Genomic DNA, 10564 nt, shown 5'->3' with positions numbered 1-10564 from the left:
GACCATATCCAGAGAAGTCCAAACATGTCCCCAAAACAGCCAATGTTAAAGGTTAATACATGCTTTCGGACTCCCTGGGGACAGAGCTTTGAACGCCACAGAATGCCTCCTAGGGATCTGGGAGGTCATTGGAAAAGTTTCATGTGGCTTGGAACGAATATGTGGATGCCTTTATGTTCATTTCGAGACAATTTTGGATTTGACGAGAAATGAACAAATGGGGTGTTAGAGGCTTTTCAAGGCCATGTAAATTGTACCAATGACCCGCACAACATTACAAGTCACGTCGGCATTCTTAAGAATGTTTCGGGAGAAAAGATGACCAGGCCCTGAATAGTCCAAACATGTCCCCAAAAACAACCAAAATTGAAGGTTATAATACACGTTTTCGAACTTTCCCGGGGCCCGAGCTCCGAACGCAACAGGATGACTCCTAAGGGAATGGGAGGTCATTGGAAAGTAGTCTTGTGGCGTGGAACGAATATGTGGATGCCTTTACGTTCATTTCGATGCAGTTTTAGGTTTCACGAGAAATGAACAAATGGTGTGTTTAAAGGATTTTGAGGCAACACAAATGGTGTCAAACACCCGCGTAACGTTACGAGTCACGTTGGCTTTCCTAGTAACGTTTCGAAAGAAAATATGGTCAGGCCCGGAGAAGTCCCAAAACAACCAAAATTAAAGGTTATAATACACGCTTTCGGAATTTCCCGTGGTTCGAGCTCTTAATGCCGCGAGATGTCTCCTAGTGACATGGGAGGTCATTGGAAAGGTGTCATGTGGCTTGGAACGAATATGTTGATGCCTTTAAGTTCATTTCGACGCAATTTAGGGTTTCACGAGAAATGAACAAATGAGGTGTTCAGAGGCTTTTCGAAGCAATACAAATTGTGCCAAGCACCTGTGCAACGTTACAAGCCATGTCGGCTTCCTAGGAAATGTTTCGGGAGAAAATATGACTAGGCCCGCATAAGTCAAAAAATGTCCCAAAAACAGCCAAAATTGAAGGTTATAATACACGGTTTTGGACTTTTTGAGGGGCCGAACTACGGACGCCACTGGATGCCTCATATGGACATGGGAGGTCATTGGAAAGGTGTTATGTGGCTTGGAACGAATATATGGATGCCTTTACGTTCATTTCGACGCAATTTTGGGTTTCACGAGAAATGAACAAATGAGGTGTTTAGAGGCTTTTCGAAGCAATGCAAATTCTGCCAAGCACCTGTGCAACGTTACAAGTCATGTCGGCTTTCCTAGGAAATGTTACGGGAGAAAATATGACCAGGCCCGCGTACGTCAAAAAATGTCCCAAAAATAGCCAAAATTGAAGGTTATAATACACGGCTTTAGACTTTCGGAGGGGGCGAACTATGGACGCCACGGGATACCTCATATGGACATGGGAGGTCATTGAAAAGGAGTCATTTGGCTTGGAACGAATATGTGGATGCCTTTATGTTCATTTCGAGGCAATTTTGGGTTTCACGAGAAATGAACAAATGGGGTGTTAGAAGCTTTTCGAGGCAACAAAAATTGTGCCAAGGACCCGCGCAACGTTACAAGTCACGTCGACACTCTTAGAAATGTTTCGGGAGAAAATATGACCAGGCCCGCAGAAGTAAAAAATTTCCCAAAAACAGCCACAATAGAAGGTTAATACACGCTTCCGGACTTTTTGGGGCCCGAGCTCCAAACGCCACGGGGTGACTCCTAGGCACATGGGAGGTCATTGAAAAGGATTCATGTGGCTCGGAACGAATATATGGATGCCTTTACGTTCATTTCGAGGCAAATTTGGGTTTCACGAGAAATGAACAAATGGGATGTTTAGAGGCTTTTCATGGCGACACAAATGGTGCCAAGCAACCGCGCAATGTTACAAGTCCCATCGGCCTTTCTAGGAATGTTTTGGGAGAAAATATGAACAGACCCGAAAAGGTCCAAAAATGTTCCAAAAACAGTCAAAATTGAAGGTTATAATACACGTTTGCGGACTTGTTGGGGTCCGAGCTCCGAACGCCACAATATTCCTCCTAGGGACATGGTAGGTCATTGGAAAGGAGTCATGTGGCTTGGAACAAATATGTGGATGTCTTTACGTTCATTTCGACACAATTTGGGTTTCACGAGAAATTAACAAATGAGGTGTTAGAGGCTTTTCGAGTCAATGCAAATTGTGCCACAGACCTGCACAACGTTAAAAGTAAAGTCAGCACTCCTAGGAATGGTTCGGTAGAAAATATGACCAGGCTCGGAAAAGTCCAAAAGTGTCTCAAAAACAGCGAAAATTGAAGGTTATAATACACGTTTTCTCACTTTTCTGGGGTCGGAACTCCAAATGCCACATGATGACTCCTAGGGCCATGGGAGGTCATTTGAAAGGAGTCATGTGTCTTTGAACAAATATATGGAAGTCTTTAAGTTCATTTCGAGGCAATTTTCGGTTACACGAGAAATGAACAAATAGGGTGTTCAGAGGCTTTTCGAGGCATTACAAATGGTGCCAAGAAAACGCGCAACGTTACAAATTACGTCGACACTCCTAGGAATGTTTTGGGAGAAAATATGACCAGGTCGGAGAAGTCCAAAAATGTCGCAAAAACAGCTAAAATTGACGGTACGCTTTCAGACTTTCCTGAGGCCCGAGCTCCGAACGCCACGAGATGCCTCCTATGGACATAGGAGGTCATTGGAAAGGAGTCGTGAGCTTGGAAAGAATATATGGATGCATTTACGTTCATTTCGAGACAATTTTAGGTTTCACGAGAAAAGAACAAATGAGGTGTTTAGAGGCTTTTCGAGGCAACACAAATGGTGTCAAGCGCCCTCGCAACGTTACAAGTCACGTCGGCTTTCCTAAGAATGTTTCGAGAGAAAATATGACCAGGCCCGGAGAAGTTCGAAAATGTCCCAAAAAACAGCCAAAATTGAAGGTTATAAGTAGTAAAAACTAAAGGTGACCCAATCCGATTAAAATTTAGCCAAACTAATACTACCTCCGTTATTTTTCTATTACAACAATGTTTTTAGACACAATTTTTAAGGATTTGGAACAAATGTGTAGTTTAGCATAAAAGGAACTCTTTAATTAACTAGAGTAGGAGAGAAAGCATCCTTAGAATATAAAAGCAATTTTATAAGACAAAGTGAGTAATTAATGATGGTTTTAATAAGATAAGGTAAGGGCAATATTGTCAATTAAAGTTGCTTTTTATACTAAAATTGGAATTGTTGCAATAAATATGAAACTACCCAAAATAGTAATTATTGTAATATAAAAAGAACGGAGGAAGTATATTGTAACCTCGTCGCATGTACGAATCTATAATATGTAAACTTTTGTATATTATAGGAGCTCTAGTGGTTTACCATTTAATACTACCTTAGATCATCTATTCTAAATGTTGATATAGACTGTGGAATTATAGAAAGCAAAGAGATAGAAACAAAAAAATTGTGACATATGTACAGAAAGAGTTGGTCTTATAAGCGACCGTCTAATTTTAATTTAAAATTAGGCTTCTTTTTTTTTGGTAAGATGATGGGGATTCACTTGAGGGGGATATGGGAAATTACTCAAATGAATCCTATGAGGTTTGATCCCACCACCTCAACCTCAATTAGACAACTATTCAAGTTCAATATTAAGAAGAGAACATACCACTTTTTTAATACAGTGAATAGTTTAAGCTATGTCGATTAACAAAAGTAAAATTAGCTTGCAACAAGATTTGAATCTGTGACCTCTTGTTATTGTAACATGACACAATTACCATCTCAGTTAACTTTTAATCATGATTTAAGTGTCCACATTATTATATCTGTATCTTTTAAATGTTGAGTTTTCCTTAATATTTTAGTAAGAATGGGAAAAAATGAATATCAAGTTTAAAAACATAATACCAACCCGGGGCAACGCCCGAGCCCAAATACTAGTTCTTGTTTAAAAGGATCTTTAATTACTCCCTCTAATTGAAATAATGATTTTCTATCGAAGACTATCTTTTAAAAAGCTTTTTCCACCCCTCAAAAAAAAACTTTTTTCAAAAAAAAAAAAAAAAACCATCTTACTGTAATAGCCTATATTTTAAGCAGGTTTAATAACGACTTTATAAATGAGATTTGATAAGTATAATAGCTTATATTTTCAGACACGCTTTAGTCAAAGTTAGCTATGTTCATATTAGTAAAGAAATTACTTTGAGAATTATTATTTATCGTCTAAAGTAAGTACCAAGCACAAATAAGTTAGTATGGATTTTATAAAATAGAGATATTGAGTTAACGATTTTAAGCTTTGAAATAAAGAGAAACCCATTTTTAATTACAATTTATTTCTCCTCACTCATGTCATCTACTCTAGATGCTAGAGCATCACTCTCTTTTTTTTATGACTTCTCAATCAAGTGCCAAAGTGTATTTTTTCCTATAGATCAATTATTCTCTTCAAGATTTCAGTTTAATAACTCAAGTGGTTGAGAATTGGGAGAAACCCCAAAACCAAAATAAAACCCCAAACAATAATTTTCTCTCTCCTCTGATTTTATACCCCGTACTGTGCATGTACCATTTCTGCATTTGCGAGTCGGAATTTGCCCAAACTTATTGAATCAAAGTTGTAGATCTCGAAAAGTTATTGAACTTAGACCCAAAAATCACTTGATTTGGAGTTCGGAGCTATGAGTTATGGTCTTTGCAAATTTGGTGTTGCTACCTCCATTTCTCTCTCCTCTGTTTTATTCCGACAATCTGTTGCCCCAATTATCTACAACATGCAATCCAATTTTGATCTTTGTTGCTGAATCAAAGTTGTAGATCACTTCGAGCTAATGAATTTGGGCACAAAAATCACTTGATTTGGAGTTCGGAGCTATGAGTTATGGTCTTTGTAAGTTTGGTATTCCTATCTTCTTTTCTCTCTCCTCTCTTTTTATTCCGACAATCTGTTTTCTCAATTATCTATAACATGAAATCCAATTTTGCTCTTTGTTTCTGAATCAAAGTTGTAGATCACCTCGAGCTAATGAATTTGGGCACAAAAATCGCTCAATTCGGAGTTCGGAACTAGGAGTTACGCCTCACACAAGTTCAGCACTGCTGCTGTACCTTGTGTTGTGCTGCTGTCGTGGTTGGCTTGTTTGCCCATGTTGTCATTGCTAACTTGTTGCCTTGTTGCTGCCATTGTTGGTATTCCTTTCCATATGAAGGTATAAGCTAATTTTTTCTTAATTCCTCATCTCCTTTGATTCCAATTCAAGTGTGGTGCAATTGAATTTTATAATTTGATTTTAGAAACAAACTTGGTTCTCAATTTTGTTATTGATTAGCAAATATAGTTATGATAAGAATTGTTAAGCTTAAATATTGAATATTTTATTTTTTTTATTGAATTGAAGCTTCTAATATGAAGTAAGCCTCTTAAGTAAGTTTATAAAAACTGATTTTTATAAATTATGTTGTTTGATAATACTCTCTGAAATCAGAATGATGTTAATTAGAGATAGAATTGATGTTGTGAGTTGGATTAGTAGAATGGGTCGTATATAAGGGTTGTAGTGGTTAGTTCATGGAAGAGCTTAGAAAGTATGAGTAATTCAATTTGTTTATCTAAATTGTTGTGAGGATGGTTAATGATTGTTGTTATTGTTTTGAGGTCGTTGTTGGAGTATGTATATGGAGATAAATTATGAAGTTCGAGCTATAGTGGTTATCCAGAATGTCGAGTTATTGGGAATTGTTTCAAGGTACACACATGTCCTTCCACTTTTCAAATATATTATTGATATTTCGATTGATCATATAAACTATATAAGTTGATCTTGATATGTTTACATAAGTTTAACTTATGTTGTATTAAAAATGTGATGTGTACTATATGGTTTCTGAAATACATGTTTATGAGTTTTAAGACAAAGGTAGAACTAAATCGCATGTTAAGTTCTATTGGCTATAAGTTATGTTGTTTTGAGACTCAATAGTATAAATTTGTTTGATGAACCATGTTTTGTGATATGAATAAGGCATGTACATTTGGTTCTAAATGAGAGTTTCACTATATTTTCAATAGTTATAAGTTTTATTCTATGAGTTCAGTGAGTTATATATTAGGGAAATGGATAAGGTTATGAAGCTCAATTATGATTTCAGAAAAGAGTTCGTTTATATATGGTTATAAATGTATAAACTTTATAAGAACATAATACATGTAAGTTGTTGAGAACCTCGGTATCACATCTTGGTAACATTAATTCTTGTTCAAGTTTCACGTATGAATTTTTAAGAAATCAATTATGATGTTTGATGACCCATTTCGAAATACATGCATTAGAGGTTGGAAGATATGGGTTTGGAGTTGTGGTTGTAATTTCAGAGTACGCTATAACATGAGTTTTGGAGAACTATTATTTGAGTACGGAAATATACATGTAGTAAACTATGAACTAGAATAGTATGAACTATTATTATAAGGAGAATAAGTTCAGATTAAAAAGGTTACATTATGTCATAGAAGGATAGCAACAAGGACTATTTGAGGAATTTGGGTTTTGTAATATTGGAAAGTTATGTCAAATAGTTGTGGGCAAATTAGTAGATCGAAGAATTATGTTTGAGAATGTTAGTTATTATTTGAAAAGTGGAGTTGGGTGATTGTGTAAGTTTTGGAGTGCCAACGTCAATTAATGGGTCAGTTGTCGATATAAAAATTATATGGTTCTTAAAGATACGACTATAAAAGTATATATTGGAAGGTATATATATATAGGGAATGAGAAACACTCAAAGTTGTAACATAGAGTTAAATAAATGAGTTTTGTAATAGTGTTATCGATATAAAAGGGCTGGAGTGATGGTTTAGGGAAGTATCAGACACTAAATTTGAGTTATGTTGACTAAGTTGAGGGAAGGTGATAACTGAGTTTGGAAAACTTCTATTATGGGTATCAATGAGGAGTGCAAAAGAGCTTAGGAGCCTTATTTTCTAATTGGAGAAGTAAAAATAGGAAATGGGAAGGTGGAAAGAGTATAAAATGCTATGTATAAAAGTCAAGTTAGATATCTAATTATTTGGAAGTGAATTTTGGAAGTTCACATTAATCTAAGGGTTAATAGAGGGTTACAATAGCTTTGTGAGTCCAAGAGATGTTATAACCAAAATAAGTATTTGAGACGAAATATTAAATATTGAGGAGTAAGATCTGAAATGTGAAGGTCATATTAGAGAAATAAAGGATCAAGATATGGGTGGTGGTTTAAAAGAATATGAAATAGAGAAGTGTAACTTACAGTATTTAAGTTATGAAAGGTCATATCTGGAATTGGATTAAGTAAGAAAGTTTAAAGGTATAATTTTCTAGTAAGATAAATCAGATTATGTAAATGGATATTGGGAAAGAAAAATATAAATCTAGATGATAGAGAGCATGGTAATTAAAGTTATATAATGACAATACTAAGCGTATGGTGTTAAGGCTAATATGAGCTTTCAGTACAAATACATGGGGACGTATGGTTGTGAATTATAAATTTAAGAAGGATGAGGACAACGAGTTGAGTATTGGAAGGGAGTGAGATATTTTGACTTGCCATAGTAATTGTGGGTGATTTATGATAATGTAATAAGGTTATATTCTGGCAATGAAAGTTCATGTATTGGGAATAAGAAAACCTTTAAGGGGAAAATTCATATCATGAGAATTTTGGAATGATATAGTTTAGATGCTATAAGTTAAAGACGGAAGTCCAGGTACAAAGAAAAACTATTATGATGAAGGGAATTGCCAAATCATGTTAGAGATACCTTATAGTCTACAAGTAAAATATTACAGATTAATCGCACGAGCTTATAATTGGGTCTCGATAATAGTTAATTATCTTATGAGTCTTTGAGAAACTATTTTACATTTTGATTATGTTATGAGTTCGATTGCGGAGAGACATTTGATTTTGAATACGTTTTATGTATATTACTTCCTTGAAAGGAATATTTGAGGTAAGTGAGATTATTTGATATTCGAGTTGTGTTATTATAAGATTATTGAGGTTCAGGTATTTTGGATATGTTAATTACATTTCAACTTTGTTTTGTTTTATATTAATTTACGGACGGAGGTTTAAGTCGTTGATACACTTTGGAATTGAGTATGCGATACGAATTAAGAACAAGAGTATAAGTTTTGAAAGATATAAGTTTGTGTTATTGGGAAAATAAGCATTATGATTTAGCGATTGTTTTATGGGGAAAGTAAACAACATTTATGGAGCGAGATGCTCAATATGTGTTATGGAGCTGGTATTGTTCCTTTGAGTAGTTTGATCCAAAAGTTATTGAGGTTAAGTTTTGGAAATTCCTAATTTGAAGTACCGAGCAGGAAGTTATATTCATTTTAAGTTCAGTATTTTTGCTGTAATTATTTTGACAAAAGTTCCAAATGTTCTTGTTAACTCAACCCTTTTGGTAAAGTTTAAATGAGCACACTAAGTGCCTATACGACTTTTACAAGTAGTAAAGAATTGATTATTTCCTTATATCTTTACACGTAACTAAATGTGAAATTGTTGACGTAAAACAAAAGATTTCAAAAGAAGATCCAAGTCTTGCAATGATTAGCAACACCATAGTAGTGGTGATTATTTTTCCTCTTCATGGATAAATATGTGTTCTTTGAAACACGTGTGGTATTGATAAATGTGCATTTAAACTATTTATGTAAATAAACTATGGATACAAGTGGGTAAAGGCCGATACCAAATAAGGTACGGTATGAACAACAACCCTTGGAGGATGGGTGATCTCCTTTCGAACCCTCGCTGGGTGGGTGAAGTCCAGTAGATATAAAAATGGGACGTGTCCTGGTTAAGGCTTGCAAGCATAAATATTTAAACGGTGGGGTGACGACCTCCATTAGCTTAGAGACAGTCGGCTCCTTGTGTAAGGAGCCCCTCTCTATTCGTGTTCGCTTTACCCAATGAAATTAAATGTTATCGACCCAAAGGGTTTTTGAATGATCTAAGTGGTGATCTTCATGATAAAAATTCTTACTTTAATACGATTGTGCAAGGATAGTAATCCTGAAATTTTTAAACAAGTAACTTACTTGTGAAGCATACTGAATTCTAGCATGAATTGTATACGAATGGTCTAAAGCCACCAAAATGAGGTTTTGGGATGAGCTTATGTATTTCAACTGTTGTTGAACATTATCCTTATGGCAAGGAACTTATTATCTGTAGTATATGTATGAGTACTCTTTATTGAACTTTCTAGTTAAGGGTTGCTGGAGTCGTGATAGAAACATTTCTAACTATTTGATTTTAAGTATTTTTGAAGTCCGGGATTGTTCCACTTGATGAGTAATAAACCGCACAACTATATTTTAAGCCACTAAAATGAATTTCTGGTTGGACAGTGTGTGTACTCAGTTTTTCTGATTTTGTTCTTTGAACCTGTCCTGGTGGGGGCAGGGTTCATTGTCAGTGATTTTGCAGGGTTGATGTCGAGGTCGTGGAATATGATTATTGATCAAGAAGAAGAGTTTTATGTTATGAAATGGTGGGCTGAGGTTAAAGTTAGATGTTTTGTTTCAAAGTATTCGTAATCTGTTATTTGATTTTCAAGTTGTTATATTGTGGGCCCTGACCCACAGATCCAGGATCGTTTTTATAGGTTTAGTTTCCGCTGTAAATAAATGCAAATTCGAGGTTTGTTAAGTGTTGATTTTGTTTTGTGTATCTTAATTGTGATTAGTTAGCAGCTCGGAAGTGCGGGCTGTTACACTTACAATCACCAAAAAATTTAGTAGCACTCCTTATAAAGAGACCTCATTTGCAATTTTCATCGATGAGGCCGACTGACGTTCCTCTACTTTTATATAACAGCAAAAACGATTTCGAATTTGTTCATATACTTAAAATAGACAAGTTAGTTTTCTCTAATAAACTCTCTGCAATTGAAGATTAAAGAATAATGATTCACTCCAAGTTCACTTATGTTTTGCATTAGTAGGGTTGTTTTCTAAACTAAACTCAATTTCTGTAAAAATATCATACACTTACGTCCAAAAATAACGCAATTACGGTTCAATTATCACATTAAGATTTTTGAAATATGATAAGTTTAGGATTTTTGTCAGAAATTGGGTATTCAAATTGTAGGTTTTGTGTTCATATAGGTAGAAATTGTATGAAATAGAACAATTGACCCCCCTAACGTCCAAAAGATGTGTTTCTCTCTATTCATTGATAACTTTCTTTACTTGCTTGAGTTGCTTCTTTGGTTTCTTTGGCCCTCTTTGTCAATGACAGTCAAATGAAGGATTAGAGGAAAGAGGTAAAAACAATTAGAGTAAAAAACAGTACCAATTCAGAGCAACACCCGGACCCAAATACTAGTTGTTATTTAAAAGAACGCATGAGCAAGAAATTTAGGCGCCTAGGCCGCCACATTCCCCCCTCTCCTTCAAACACGACATGGCGCCATGTCTTTTGTGAGTTGGTATCTATTTGAAACATTGTTAATGTGAAAAAACTAAACTCGTAACCTCAATTATGAAACAAAGAGATG

At 35.3% G+C, this 10564-nt stretch overlaps 1 long non-coding RNA gene across 2 annotated transcripts; it reads left to right on the top strand.

Annotated features, from left to right (window-relative positions):
* The first annotated feature begins 3868 nt into the window (after window positions 1-3868).
* LOC125497369 (uncharacterized) lies at window positions 3869-9838 on the top strand. Of its 2 annotated transcripts, XR_008969647.1 has the most exons (4): window positions 4234-4891; window positions 5007-5210; window positions 5657-5747; window positions 9466-9838. It is a non-coding gene; the product is annotated as an uncharacterized LOC125497369 (long non-coding RNA). The 2 variants fall into 2 exon arrangements; XR_007274000.2 differs by having other exon boundaries at window positions 3869-4891; window positions 5007-5747.
* Window positions 9839-10564: the final 726 nt, after the last annotated feature.

Source organism: Beta vulgaris, chromosome 5 (assembly GCF_026745355.1).
Source record: "Beta vulgaris subsp. vulgaris cultivar EL10 chromosome 5, EL10.2, whole genome shotgun sequence".
In the NCBI taxonomy this organism is placed as follows: Eukaryota; Viridiplantae; Streptophyta; class Magnoliopsida; order Caryophyllales; family Amaranthaceae; genus Beta; species Beta vulgaris.
The sequence above is the reverse complement of the archived record's forward strand: the minus strand, read 5'-3'. Positions and strand labels throughout refer to the sequence as shown.